This window comes from Myotis daubentonii, chromosome 15 (genome assembly GCF_963259705.1).
Source record: "Myotis daubentonii chromosome 15, mMyoDau2.1, whole genome shotgun sequence".
In the NCBI taxonomy this organism is placed as follows: Eukaryota; Metazoa; Chordata; class Mammalia; order Chiroptera; family Vespertilionidae; genus Myotis; species Myotis daubentonii.
Genome location: NC_081854.1, coordinates 28,897,274 through 28,912,146, shown reverse-complemented (window position 1 = coordinate 28,912,146; position 14,873 = coordinate 28,897,274). Strand labels below are relative to the sequence as shown.

Below are 14,873 nucleotides of genomic sequence, written 5' to 3'. Positions count from 1 at the left end.
GATAGATCGTTGGCCTGCGGACACAAGGGTCCCAGGTTCAATTCCAGTCAAGGGCATGTACCTTGGTTGCGGGCACATGCCCAGTGGGGAGTGTGCAGGAAGCAGCTGATAGATGTTTCTAACTCTCTATCCCTCTCCCTTCCTCTCTGTAAAACATCAATAAAATATATTAAAAAAAAGAGAGAGAGAGAGAGAATAACTTATAGGGATTCAACAGTAGAGTAGAGGATTCCGAGAATCAAATCAACGATTTGGAATATGAGGAAGCAAAAAACACCCAATCAGAACAGTAGGAAGAAAAAAGAATCCAAAAATATGAAGACAGAGTAAGGAGCCTCTATCAACTTCAAGCATACCAACATTCGCATTATGGGGGTGGCAGAGGGAGAAGAGAAATAGCAAGATATTGAAAACCTGTTTGAAGAAATGACAGAAAACATCCCCTACCTGGTGAAAGAAAATAGACTTACAAGTCCAGGAAGCCCCCAGAATCCCAAACAAACACAACTTAATTAAAATGCCAAGGATAAAAGACTAAGAGAGAATCTTAAAAGTAGCAAGAGAAAAGTAAGAAGGAGGAGGGAAGGAAAGGAGAAGAAGATAAAAAATATGAATGATAAAATGGCAATAAGTACATATGCATCAACCACTGAATATAAAAATCAAAATAAATGAATAAGGAATCTAACGAACAAAATAAGCTGATAAATAAAATAGAACCAGAGGCATGGAAACATGGAACAGACTGATGAATCTCAGAGGGAAAGGGGAGAGGGCGGGAAGAGATTACTTTAAAAACGTACATGCATATACGCATTACTTATGGACACAGACCCTATGGCAGGGGTGGGCAAACTTTTTGACTCGAGGGCCACAATGGGTTCTTAAACTGGACCGGAGGGCCGGAACAAAAGCATGGATGGAGTGTTTGTGAGAACTAATATAAATTCAAAGTAAACATCATTACATAAAAGGGCACGGTCTTTTTTTTTTTTTTTTTTTTTTTTTAGTTTTATTCATTTCAAACGGGCCGATCCGGCCCGCGGGCTGTAGTTTGCCCACGGCTGCCCTATGGTGAAGGCTTGGGATGGGGCAGGAACTGGGTGGAGGGGGGCAATAGGGATAAGCAAGGGGAACATCTGTAATAATCTCAACAATAAAGGTTTTAGGGGGGGAAAAAGGCAATAAAAACCTCTTGGGAAGGGTGAAGGGTTGAATTGCTGGGAAGAACGAACTCCCAACAAATAAAAGTCCTGGACCAGATAGCTTCATAGGTAAATTTTACCAAAAAGTCAAAGAAAAATTAACACCTACCTTTCTCACACTACAATGGAACCTCGTTGCTCAAATTTCTCCCATCTCAAACAATTCCCTTCCCAACCTGACAATCCTTTCATCATGCTGATACTAGTATAATCAGTCAAGCATCTCTCAGGTGACAAACAAAGGAGAGAATGCAAGAATATGAGTCAGTTTACCACTGCTAAAATCTCAGGATATTGTGGTGTGTTTTCCTTTTGTTGCTGCTTATACTTATTGTTAATTTTCATTGTTTTACTATATCCTTTCCTTTTTGTTAAATTTTCATTTACATTTCATGTCCTTTTTGTTTTTAAAGTGTTTATCTATAGATTAAACAGTACAATAAACATGTACTGTATAAGAAAGGTTAAAACAGAATCATTTGGGGTCTGGAATGGATTAATTCGATTTACATTATTTCTAATGGGAAAAAAATGATTTGTTTCCAAACAGCCTTCTGGAACGAATTAAGTTCAAGAAACGATGTTCCACTGTATTCCCAAAAAATTCAAGAGGAGGGAAGTCACCCAAGTTCATTTTACAAGGCCAGCATTATCCTAATTCCAAAACCAGATAAAGACATTACAAAGAAAAAAAATTATAAGCCAATATATCTGATGAACACAGATGCAAAAATCTTCAACAAAATATTAGCAAACCTAATTCAGCAATACATTCAAAAGATCATACACATGATCAACTGAGATTTATTCCTGGGATGCAAAATTGGTTCAATATCTGCAAATCAATTAATGTGATATAAACAAAATGAAGGATAAAAATAATATAGCCCTAACCAAGTGGCTCAGATGGTTGGAGCATCATCCTGTACACCAAAAGGTTGCGGGTTTGATTCCCGATCAGGGCCCACACCTCGGGTGTGGTTTCTATCCCCAGTTGGGGTATGTACAAGAGACAATCTCTCTCTCTCTCTCTCCCTCTCTCTCTCTCAACATATCCTCAGGTGAGGATTTTTAAAAATCCTATGATCATGTCAGTAGATGCAGAAAATGCATTCAACAAGATCTAGCACCCATTTACAATAAAAATTGTCAACATAAGAGACAGGATTGTCCACTTTCACTACTCTTATTTAACACAGTATTGGAAATCCTAGCAACACAATCAGACAAGGAGAAAAAATAAAAGGCATCCAAATTGGAAAGGAGGAAGTAAAACTGTCATTGTTTGCAGATAACATATTATATAAAGAAAACCCTGCTGAAACCGGTTTGGCTCAGTGGATAGAGCGTCGGCCTGCGGACTGAGAGGTCCCAGGTTCGATTCCGGTCAAGGGCATGTACCTGGGTTGCGGGCATATCCCCAGTAGGAGATGTGCAGGAGGCAGCTGATCGATGATTCTCTCTCATCGATGTTTCTAACTCTCTATCTCTCTCCCTTCCTCTCTGTAAAAAATCAATAAAATATATTTTTTAAAAAAAATTTTTTAAAAAAAAAGAAAAGAAAGAAAACCCTAAAGAGTCCACCAAAAAACTACTAGAACTGATAAATTCAGTACAATAGTGGGATACAAAATAAATATACAGAATAAATACGCACAAACTAGTGGCCCAGTGCACGAATTCGTGCACACTGAATGTAAATTAATTAGAAGAAATACTTTAATATCGCTATTTGCCCTTTCTCTATAATAGAAGTGTCAGAGATGAAAGAAAATTAGTAAAATGCATATGAAAATAATATATAAATTGATTAATAAACAATAAGAACATATAACAAAGACATGATATAAAAACAACAAAAACCATAATGTAAAAATAAAATCATGATATAAAAACAATGACTGATAAATTGATTAAACTTATTCTAATATCTCTCTGTATACCACAGTAAGAGTAAAAACACTTTCAGAATGCTTGACTACTTTCCCTTGTAATGAAGTATTTACAACTTCAATATCACACACTCTTCGAACTCAAGAGAAAGCAACATATAACTGACCATGTCCAAAAACGGGTTCGGGTAGGCATATTCCTAATCTGTCTAGATTGGCGCCAGAGAGCTTTATATATATTGCACATGCACGAGTCAACTTTTATTTTTAAATTGCCAGTGCGCATCATATGTACTGGCCAGTCGGTCAATCGGACAGTCAGACGGACAGTCACTTAGCCTTTTATAGAGAGAGAGAATGAATTATCTATCAGAAAGAGAAACTAAGATAACCATCCCATTTACAATTGCATCAACAGAAAATACCTAGGAATAAATTTAAACAAGGAGGTAAAAGATCTGTACTCAGAAAAGTATAAGACATTGAAGAAAGAAACTAAAGACACAAATAAACAAAAGCATATATGGTGCTCATGAATAGGCATAATTAACATCATTAAAATGTCCATACTCCCTAAAGCAATTTATAGATTCATTGCAATCCTTATCAAGATACCAATGGCATTTTTCACAGAACAAGAGCAAATAACCCAAAAATTTATATAGAATCACAAAAGACCTAGAATAGCCATAACAATCTTGAGAAAGAACAAAGTTGGAGGTACCACACTACACTGATCTCTGTGTCTTTTTTTATTACTATAGCCTTATAGTATAATTTCACACTACAGATCAATGAAACAGACACATATATCAATGAAACAGAATAGAGCCCAGAAATAAACCTACATCTGTATTGGCAATTAATATATGACAAAGGAGTCAAGAACATACAAAGGGATAGAGACAATCTACTCAATAAATGGTGTTGGGAAAATTGGACAGATACATGCAAAGAAATGAAACTAGACCACTTTCATACATCATAAACAAGAATAAACTCAATTAAAGACTTAACTGTAAGACTCAAAACCACAAAACTCCTAGAAGAAAACATAAGCGATACACTCTTTCTCTTAGCAATTTCTTTTTCCTGATAAATGTCTTCGGGCACAGGAAACCAAAGGAAAAATAAGCAAATGGGACTATATCAAACTAAAAAGTTTTTGCACAGCAAAGGAAACCATCAACAAAACAACCTATTGAATGGAAGAAGATATTCACTAATGATACACTAGTGAATGATACATTCAGTAAGAAGTTAATATACAAAATTGTAACGTCCTCATACAAATCAACACATAAGAAAAAAACAATCCAATTAAAAAATGGGCAGCCCTGGATGGTGTTGTTCAATGGTTAGAGTGTTGGCCTGTGGACCAAAGGTGCAGGTTTAATTCCTGGTCAAGGGCATCTACCTGGGTTACGGGTTTGCTCCCCGCCTCTACCGGGGGTGTGTGCAGAAGGCAACAAGTCAATGTGTCTATCTCACATCTCCCCCCCCCCCCCCGCCTTTCGCCCTTCCTACTCCCTCCTTCCCTCTCTCCCACTCTCTCTGAAAAGCATGGCAAAACGATCCTCAGGTGAGAAAAGGAGGGGGTGGGGGAAGAGCGCAGAGGACTGAATAGACACTTCTCAAAAGAGAACACACAGATGGCCAATAGACATGAAAAGTTGCTCAACATCAATAATCAGAGAGATGCAAATTAAAACCACAATGAGATCTCACCTGACACCTGTCAGAATAACTATCATCAATAAGTCAACAAAGTATTGGCAAGGATGTAGAGAAATGGGAACCCTTGTGCACTGTTGAGAATGTAGATTGGTGCAGCCACTATGGAAAACATTAAAAATGGAACTACCTGATGACCCAGTGATTCCACTTCTGGGAATCCAAAACTAACTTTATAACAGTTTGCTATTCTGCTATAGGGCAGAATTTAACATAAGATAGGCATTTCATGAAACCCAACTGTGTGGGTATAGTCACTCGATCATCACATGGTATCCTCATAAGGTCATCTGTCTCTAAAGGTGGCATCTGGTCAGCCACTAAGATGCAATGTTTAGAACTCGGGTTTCCATTAACAAAAAAAATGAATAAAAATACATTTTAAACAGAGCTTGACCACCATCAAGGAGATGAAGAAAATGCACAGATAGTGGTAGGAATGAATGACCTAGCCACTCATACCAAATGTAAAATGCCTGGCCAAGCTGAGGCCACCATCAACTGAGCATTTGCTCCCACAGAGACCAGGCACTGAGGGAAAACACTGCCCTCCACTCATCCCTCTAACTCTGCCTTTCTGCCTTCCAAAAATAGTGTCATTTGATTTCCAAAGAACCTCTTCTTTACCTCTTTTCCGATTGCTGCTCAGGCAGAGAGCCTGCTTAGCCAACAGGAGCTTCAACCCAGCCTAAGGCAGGGACTCTGAGTTTAAACATAAAGTGGGGAAGGAAGAAGCAGAGCTGTGAAGGAAGAAACAGAGAGCGCGCTCTCTCTCTCTCTCTCTCTCTCTCTCTCTCTCTCACACACACACACACACACACACACACACACACACACACACACACACACACCTCCCTTCCACTCTCTCTTTAAAATAAAAAAGTCAATGGAGAACGTATCCTTGGGTAAGGATTAACAAAAATAAGAACTTATGGAGCCCTGGCTAGTGTGGCTCGGTTGGGCACTGTCCCATACACCAAAAGGTTGCAGGTTCGATTCCCAGTAAATGCACATGCCCAGGTTTCAGGTACAATCCCTGGTAGGGGGCATGGGGGAGGCAGCCGATTGTCTGCTCTCACATCAATGATTCTCTTTCTTTCTCCCACTCCATTCTTCACTCTCTAAATATCAATAAAAATATTTTTAATAGAAGGACTTATGGAGCATCTACTCTAAGTCAGGATACAGGCAAATCTCTTTACCTTCAAATATAAAACATGAAGGAAATCCCTTCAGTCAGCTTTAAAATTTGATAGTATTAAAAAATAAAATAAACACTGGCTCCATGAGTGTCCCTGTAATTAACAATGAAAGGAAAATAATAGAAATATTATAACCAACAAATGAGGAATTACAAACAGCCCATAAACCCTTCTCTGTCCCAAGCATGCCTTCCTTCCCTGTGCAGTTGGGGTCACAGAGCCCAGAGGCCCTTAAGAAACTGCTTAAAGGGAAAGAAAAGTTCAACAGCCAGAACTCACAGCACTTAACCATTTGTGGGACAAGGCTCCCCTTCTGTTCTGACCTGCCTTTCCAAACCCTCTCCCCATCATGTGAACTCTCCAGCAATTCAAATATCTTGGAATAAGAGGACCAAAGATCTCTTAATCAACAAGGGCTGAGCTAGAGGAACAAGAGCTTCTGGGAAAAAGTGTTTGAATGCAATTACCAACTTTTATATTAACAAAAAAGATGCATTTAATGAAATCTAATTTAAATGATATCTAATATTCTATACTTTATATGCAGTTTAAAAGAATGTAGACAAAGAATATTCCCCCAGAACCCTAAAATACAATAAAAACTCATTATACTAAAAAAATTCAGTAAATTATATTGGCATAATTAGCTATGCATATCTCTCTGATAATGAAGCAAAGTGTGCTTTATCTATTTTTGAGTCATAAAAAAACTTCTTTGTTAAAAAGACAAATGAGTTAGCATTAGGATATACATGCTCCTAACAACCTACAAATCCAACCCAACCAGCTGCCTAGACCAGCCGTGGGCAAACTACGGCCCACAGGCCGGATTCGGCCCGTTTGAAATGAATAAAACTAAAAAAAAAAAAAAAAAAAAAAAAGACCGTACCCTTTTATGTAATGGTGTTTACTTTGAATTTATATTAGTTCACACAAACACTCCAGCCATGCTTTTGTTCCGGTCCTCGGGTCCAGTTTAAGAACCCATTGTGGCCCTCGAGTCAAAAAGTTTGCCCACCCCTGGCCTAGACCATGGCAAATGCATATGCCCTAACCAGGAAGGCACTTAATGGCCAATTAGTAACCTGGGATGGCCATAGGATCAGGAGGGATGGCTAGTCCTACCATACAAGCGGGTACAGAGGGAACCTGCCTAGGGAGAGCTTATCTCTCTGCTTCAATATCAGATGGCAAGGCATTCTCTGTCAGAAGGAGCACCAAAGACTGAACCCCCTTCCCCCACTCCCTGCCCCCTCCAACCTTGCTGCTCAGGCAGGACGTGGTTCTGTTGCTAACAATACTTCCAGTCCCCTAAGTTGACAGGGATGCAGGGTCAAGCATCAGAGGTGCAAATCTCTCTACAGCAGCGGTTCTCAACTTGTGGATCGCGACCCCTTTGGGGGTCGAACAACCCTTTCTCAGGGGTCACCTAAGACCATCGGAAAACACATATATAATTACATATTGTTTTTGTGATTAATCACTATGCTTTAATTATGTTCAATTTGTAACAATGAAAATACATCCTGCATATCAGATATTTACATTATGATTCATAACAGTAGCAAAATTAGTTATGAAGTAGCAACAAAAATAATTTTATGGTTGGGGGTCACCACAACATGAGGAACTGTATTAAAGGGTCGCGGCATTAGGAAGGTTGAGAACCACTGCTCTACAGTGAGCACAGACTGGTCAGAGTGCACTAACTCAGTATTGCCTCCAGGGACACCGAGAGTCTATGCCAGGGGTGGGCAAACTTTTTGACTCGAGGGCCACAATGGGTTCTTAAACTGGACCCGAGGGCCGGAACAAAAGCATGGATGGAGTGTTTGTGTGAACTAATATAAATTCAAAGTAAACATCATTACATAAAAGGGTACGGTCTTACTTTTTTTTTTTTTTAGTTTTATTCCTTTCAAACGGGCCGGATTCGGCCCGCGGGCCGTAGTTTACCCACGGCTGGTCTATGCACATCACTCTTCTGCGTGCCTTGCAAATTCAACATCTCAACACGTCAAAAAGTGATCACTTTTCCGTTTTATTTTTGTAATTCTCACCCAAGGACATGTTTATTGGTTTTAGAGAGAAGAGAAGGAGAGGGGAAGTGTGTGTGTTGCGGGGGGGCCTGGACATCAATGTGAGAGAGAAACATTGATCAGTTAATTGCCTTCCCCTATACTTCCCAACTGGGGATTGATTCCACAAACTAGGTATGTGCCCTGATCAGGAATCAAACCCACAACCTTTTGGTGTAGGGGATGACACTCCAACCAACTGAACCACACCAGCCAGTATTTTAAGTAGAGGTGTTTAATTAAAAATATTAACCATTAAGCCCAAGCCGGTTTGGCTCAGTGGATGGAGCATCGGCCTGCGGACTGGGAGGTCCCAGGTTCGATTCCAGTCAAGGGCATGTGCCTGGGTTGCAGGCGCATCCCCAGTGGGAGATGTGCAGGAGGCAGCTGATTGGTGTTTCTCTCTCATCGATGTTTCTAGCTCTCTATCTCTCTCCCTTCCTCTCTGTGATAAATCAATAAAATATAAAAAAAAAATAGTCAAAAAAAAATATTAACCATTAAATCTAAGCTTCCATTCATATAAACAACACTGCCTTTATTATCCTAACATGCCACTTTCAGAAACCATTTTGTTTTTTAAAACATAATTCAAACTTCCTAATTCACAGTAAATGTAAATGTAACATTCACATTCCACCTAGATTGTCAGGCAGTGCTTGGAAACAATTCTCATCAGCAGTGTGGCCTCACTCACTCTGACTCTCATATCTACATCCATTAACCCTGGTGAAATGTGTGTCATCAAGAGCTTTTTCAATCTCATCACTTCTCTGGAAAGGCCTTGACCAAGGTATAACCAAGAAAGATGTTAACAAAGTGAGAACTATAACAACTATCAGCTGAAATTAGAGTTTTATGCTAGAGTTTGAAAAAATTCTAATTATTTTGAAGTTTACATTTTCATGAAGCTCTATTTCCATAAACAGTGTCATTTAATCTCTAAAGAAACCTTTCAAATGGGTATCACCATTGCTACCTCACAGGGGAGGAATCCAAGGCTCACAGGGTTAAAGACATGGGCCCAAGATCATAGAGCTAGTACCAGATTCCACAGACTCCTGTAACCAACCACAGCCATGCCTAGAACATTTCAGAGCAGAACAAATCCAGAATCTACCCAAAAATCAGTAAAGGTGCTTTAACAAGACTACCTTCCCAAAAAAGTGATTTAAATCTGATCTAAATGGCTCATATTCTACCTTAAATGGTCAAATGAAAAGTAAAAATAATGAATAATATGAGTAACAATGAAAAAGTATTAGAGTCTGCAAAATAATTGTATTTTTTAACCATTTGCCTGCTGTAGCATCTATAGACCAATTTTAAAATCATTTTTTTCGTGAGAATTTCAACTGAAAATATTTAAGAACACCCCAACTGTAATTGTACCAGGCCTGCACAGCTGTGGGTGAACCTGAGAGGGGGCGGTGAAGGATTTAGAAAAGACAGACAAGAGAAAAAAGCTGGGGCTAGGTACGATGCTGCTTCTCTGATGGAGAGACAGCGCCACAGCCTGCAAGCTGAGTCTTTATTTTATAGCCAGTTTCCAGAAGGCAAAGTAAGGGCGTGGTCAAGATGTTTACAATGTTCTCGTGGGTTTCGAATCTACTCCACTACACATACCTAATCAAGCTTTGTTTACTTGCTGCACCTCCCCCAGCCTATATCATTTAGCCACGTGGGACCATACGGTCAACCTTACAACTATAGACTTTGGCTATAATTGTGCTGGGAGGGCTTTGCCCTCCAAGCTAGGACTTGCACGTGGCAAGCCACAAGAGGACTGTGCCCTCTCATTAGTCTGAGGCTTGAACCTGTCCAAACACTGTAGCTGCTTTCCACAGTAATATATTTATTTTTATATTATTCATTGCAAATTGATTTTTTTAATTAAATTCAAAATATCGTGGCGTGTGGGGATGGTTTCCGTTTTGCATGCATGGCAGTTAACTATTTAAATTCTGTCTTTTGATGCAGGAAAGGTCATGGAGGGTCTACAACCTTGAGCCCGAGCCCCTGCTCTCACACATTAGGGCCACTGCCTATCTGCTGGGCAGTCACAACAGCATCTCATGTTAATACGAACCTTTATCTTTATTCAATTCAAACACTGCAGATTATTAACTGCATATTTATGGTTCACTACAGTGTTAAATGGCATTAGACACTTTGGACTATTACTGTGGTATGGTCAAAAAGCCAATCCTTCAAATGTCAGAAAAGCCTTCTAAACATTAACATATCCATTGCTCTCAATCCACCCAACCAATTAGGGCAACCCAACAATCTTTCAGCAAAGAGTTGCTATAATTGTTTTCTTTTAATCAGGAATCATCAAATACTTAAGAACCTAATTTAAGCAGAATTTTGTTTTTCCTTGTTACAAATTAAGACCATTATTATAGTTTCCAAACAAAGGCAGAGCTCAGCCACTAGGCATGGGTCTCTCGTGGACCTAGTCTCTCAATGGCTGACCCACTGCCTAAGACAACCAACCTGAGCCCACATGCATATCCTGGGAATGCTTCCCAGACATTCCCAGGGTGTCACAAAGCCTATCACCATCCCACCTGGTCAGCAACACTCTCACTGGCCAGGATGGCTTCTAACTGCCAACCACTCTGCAGATTAAGAGGAGACAATTCTAGGCCTACTCTCAGAGACACTGAAGTATCCTTTCCATCAAACCTTATCCCAATTTCCAAAAAAAAAAAAATACTTGGCAAGTCAAGGAAAGTACCCAGGTGCATTTCAAAGTGGCCTGATTCACTGATGGCTGAGATAAAGGATAGGTTCTGTTAGATTAAGAACACCTGCCCGGCTGGCATGCTCAGTGGTTGAGCATCGAACTATGAACCAGAGGTCATGGTTTGATTCCCTGTCAGGGCACATGCCTGGGTTGAGGGCTCAATCCCCTGTGTGGGGTGTGCAGGAGGCAGCCAATCAATGATTCTCTCTCATCATTGATGTTTCTATCTCTCCTTTCCTCTCTGAAATCAATAAATTTTTTTTTAAAAAGATTTTTTAAAAGAACACTTGCCAAGAAAGTAGCAGAAAGATTTCCTTCATGTCTGCTAAGAATAACAACACAAAATAGATGATACACTTTTGAACTGTTTGCTTAAAAAACACTAACACCAGTCATGGTATGAAAAACTAAAATGAGCTAAGTGTTTCCTTTCCAATTGTTATCAATCCACATATCAGAGGAAATAAAGCATATGCCAATGTGACACATTTCCCAAGGAAGGGCTTTGTTTAGGAGCAACAGATGTTAGGTCAGATCCGAGACCAGTCTTGAGGAAGCAGCCGCCCCTCCTCTCAAACTTCCAGGAATACCATGGAGTAGTTACCGAGACTACCCAGAAGGTACTGGCTGCCCAGACACACGACACCAGACAAGACCACAACCAGGTCTCACGGCTTCCCCCAGGGTAGAAGCAACAATTCTCAGAAAAGCTCTCCACTTCGTGCAGTGTTAATGCAAGACACATAGAGCACAAGACTAACACAGTGAGTTAGCAAGCACAGGGTCCAGGTGGCCTCCAGACTACTTGGGGATGAAATAAGATAAAGGAAGTTGAAAAGAAAACTTCCTTCAGGCCTGGATACCAACCTGTTCAATTTTTCCAAAGAATTCCTCACTGGGACACCGCGGATGCTGTTTATTAACTCCACACAGCTCATTAGCACTATTCTGAAACACTTTCATCTAAGTGAAGTCCAGAACAAAATTCAAAACACTTAGCAAAAACTCTATCAAGCCCAATAAAACCAACTTGGAGACTGAACCATTATTTTGACACTCCTTTTTACAAACCAATGAAAATAAACACACACACAAGAAAATAAACACACACGAACTGATGAGAGGCAATGCAATAAAATATTTACCGATTCCATAGCTGAAAGTTGATGTTGATAAGGACTGTATATTAAATCCAATAGAGTTGTGTCCAGAGCAGTGCTGTGTATATTCTGAAACAAGAGAGTAAAATTAGCAAAAAGTAATAATTTCTACTAAGTAGAGAGCTTTTCTACTTACAATTTGTCTCTCTCCATTTGAAGAAGCCATTTATTCTATTACTTACTACCTTGCTTCATTTTACTTAATACCAGACAAGCAAAAAGTTTGTAAGATGTCTGATTTAGGGTTATAAAGGGAAAGTAACGCCCAGGAAAGAGGTTCACACCTGATGATTTGTTTCAGGACACTGTTCAAATAGGAATCTCTATTCTCAGTAATTTTTCCTGGAAAGCAATACCCAGAAAGGTCAGGCTGAAAAAAGAACACTCAGGTGGGCCTGTCATTCTCCACAGAGATGAGACCTCAGGACTGGGGCTTGGGTGATTCACAGACTTGATAGGAATCTCACAATTATTAAACCTTTGCCAAAGTTATACATTTTGCAAGCTTCCTCTCAAACTCAGAATACATCCAAAATCTCCCTTTGGTTCACAAAACCGCGATGGCCCACCTCTCTCCACCTCCCACAGCCTCCTAATACACTGCTTCCACTCCCACCCCATCCCCCACTCCACTTCCCTGTTCTATATGGCCTCAATCTGGACACTTCCCTCTCAACACTGCCCACTTTCTCTCTTCCATTTTTGGTCTGTGTCTGTGCTCACTGGTCCCTCTCAGCAGGACATTCCTGACTACCCTAAATCCATCACTCAGTCTCTCCCTCAATCTACTTATGGGTCCATTCTCAAAGACAAAGGACCATAATTCAGACCAATGTGCTTCAGATAACTCCAATACAGAAACATGATTCAAGCCTCCTACATGCATTTGAGTTCCTCCAAACAAAACTAAGGACAAGCAGGAAGATCAGGGCAACCCCAGGAGGGTCTGAAGATTTTCTAAATGTGATAAAGAAATGTTGTCTGGACTGGGTGATGTGACTCAGAGGTTGAGCATCGACCCATGAACCACGACTCACCAGTTTGATTTCCGGTCAGTGCAGATGCCTGTGTTGTGGGTTGATCCCCACCCCATTAAGGGGCATCCAGGAGGCAAGCTGATCTATGTTTCTATCTTTCTATCCCTCTCCCTTCCTCTCTCTATAATAAATCAATAAAAACATATTTTTAAAATGTGTTACTATGATTTATTTTAAAAAAATAAATGGCCCTAGCTGGTTTGGTTCAGTGGATAGAGCATTGGCCTGCAGACCAAAGGGTCCCAGGTTCGATTACGGTCAAGGGCATGTACCTCGGTTGCAGGCTCCTCCCCAGCCCAGGCCCTGGTCAGGGCTGGTGCAGGAGGAACCAATCAATGTATTTCTCTCAAATCCATATTTCTCTCTCTCTCTTCAATTCTCCCTAAAAATCAATAGAAAAATATCCTCAGGTAAGGGTTTTTTTTTTTAATGTTGGGGGTGGGGGGTGTAGGTATCTGAATACCGTGGCAAGCACAGAGTGCTGAGGCTCATGGAGCAGAGGCTCCTTCCAAGTCATTCCTTACAGAGGTAGTCCACATGTAAACAATCTCTTTATTAATTACTAAACTTCAACCATACATCCTGTATAATCCTATCTAATAAAAGAGAAACATGGTAATTAGCGTACGACCACTACCCTTCCCATTGGCTAATCAGGGCAATATGCAAATTAACTGGCAGCCAAGATGGCGGCCAGCAGCCAGGCAGCTTGAAGAGGACATGAGGCTTGCTTGCTTCAGTGACAGAGGACTCCAACGTTTCCCGCCTGCCGCTGCCGGCCTCTGATCTGCAACTCTAAGCAACTATGTTACAAATATAGAAGCTAAACAAAACCCCAGAAACCTGTTTTAGTCGGCCGGCCTTCAGCCAGCAGGATCGCAACACTGTTTCAAATACAGAAGGTAAACAAAGGCCAGAAACCTGCTTTCAGCAGCAGAGGCCTAAGAGCTGGAGCCAGAGCTAAAGCTGGCCCAGAATAAAAAGAAAAAGAAAAAAAGGAGCAGTTGGGAACTTCAGACACCCACCAGCCTGAAAACAGCCCTCAGCCCCTCAACCAGACTGGCCAGGCACCCCAGTGGGGACCCCCACCCTGAAGGGGGTGTGACCAGCTGCAAACAGCCATCAGCTCCTCACCCAGGCTGGCCAGGCACCCCAGTGGGGACCCACTCTGATCCAGGACACCCTTCAGGGCAAACCAGCCAGACCCCACCCGTGCACCAGGCCTCTATCCTATATAGTAAAAGGGTAATATGCCTCCCAGCACTGGGATCAGCAGAGCCGCGAGGCCTCCCGGCACCGGGATCAGGGTGACAGGGGGCAGCGCCCAAACCCCCTGATCGCCCTGCGGCTCTGTGTGTAACAGGGGGTGTGGCCACAACCTCCCTATCCGCCCTGCTCTGTTCGTGACAGGGGAAGGCACCCCAACCCCCTGATCAGCCCTGCTCTGTGCCTGATAGGGGGGAGCTCCCCATCCCTCGGATCGCCCTGTGGCTGTGTGTGTGACAGGGTGCGGCACCCCAACCCCCCCGCCCCTACGGGCCCTGCTCTGTGTGTGACGGGGTAGAGCCATAACCTCCCCATCGGCCCTGCCCTGAGTGTGACAGTGGCGGTGCCCCAACCCCCTGATGGGCCCTGCTCTGTGTGTGACAGGGGGCGGTGCCTCAACTCCCCTATTGGCCCTACTCTGTGAGTGACAGGGGGGAGCTCCCCAACCCCCTGATCGACCCTGCTCTGTGCGTGACAGGGTACGGAGCCCCAACCCCCCTGATGGGCCCTGCTCTGTGAGTGACAGAGGGGAGCTCCCCAACCCCAA

At 41.7% G+C, this 14,873-nt stretch overlaps 1 protein-coding gene across 7 annotated transcripts in view; it reads right to left on the bottom strand.

Annotated features, from left to right (window-relative positions):
- Positions 1-14,873, bottom strand: part of ANKRD11 (ankyrin repeat domain containing 11) — a 279,313-nt gene that overhangs the window by 167,912 nt on the left and 96,528 nt on the right. For 6 of the 7 annotated variants that reach the window (XM_059667027.1, XM_059667022.1, XM_059667025.1 and 3 more), the window contains exon 2: positions 12,009-12,092. The exons of the other annotated variant lie outside the window; for it this stretch is intronic. The gene's annotated coding sequence lies outside the window, so the exon portion shown is untranslated. The remainder of the gene's footprint in view (positions 1-12,008; positions 12,093-14,873) is intronic. 7 annotated transcript variants of the gene reach the window in all.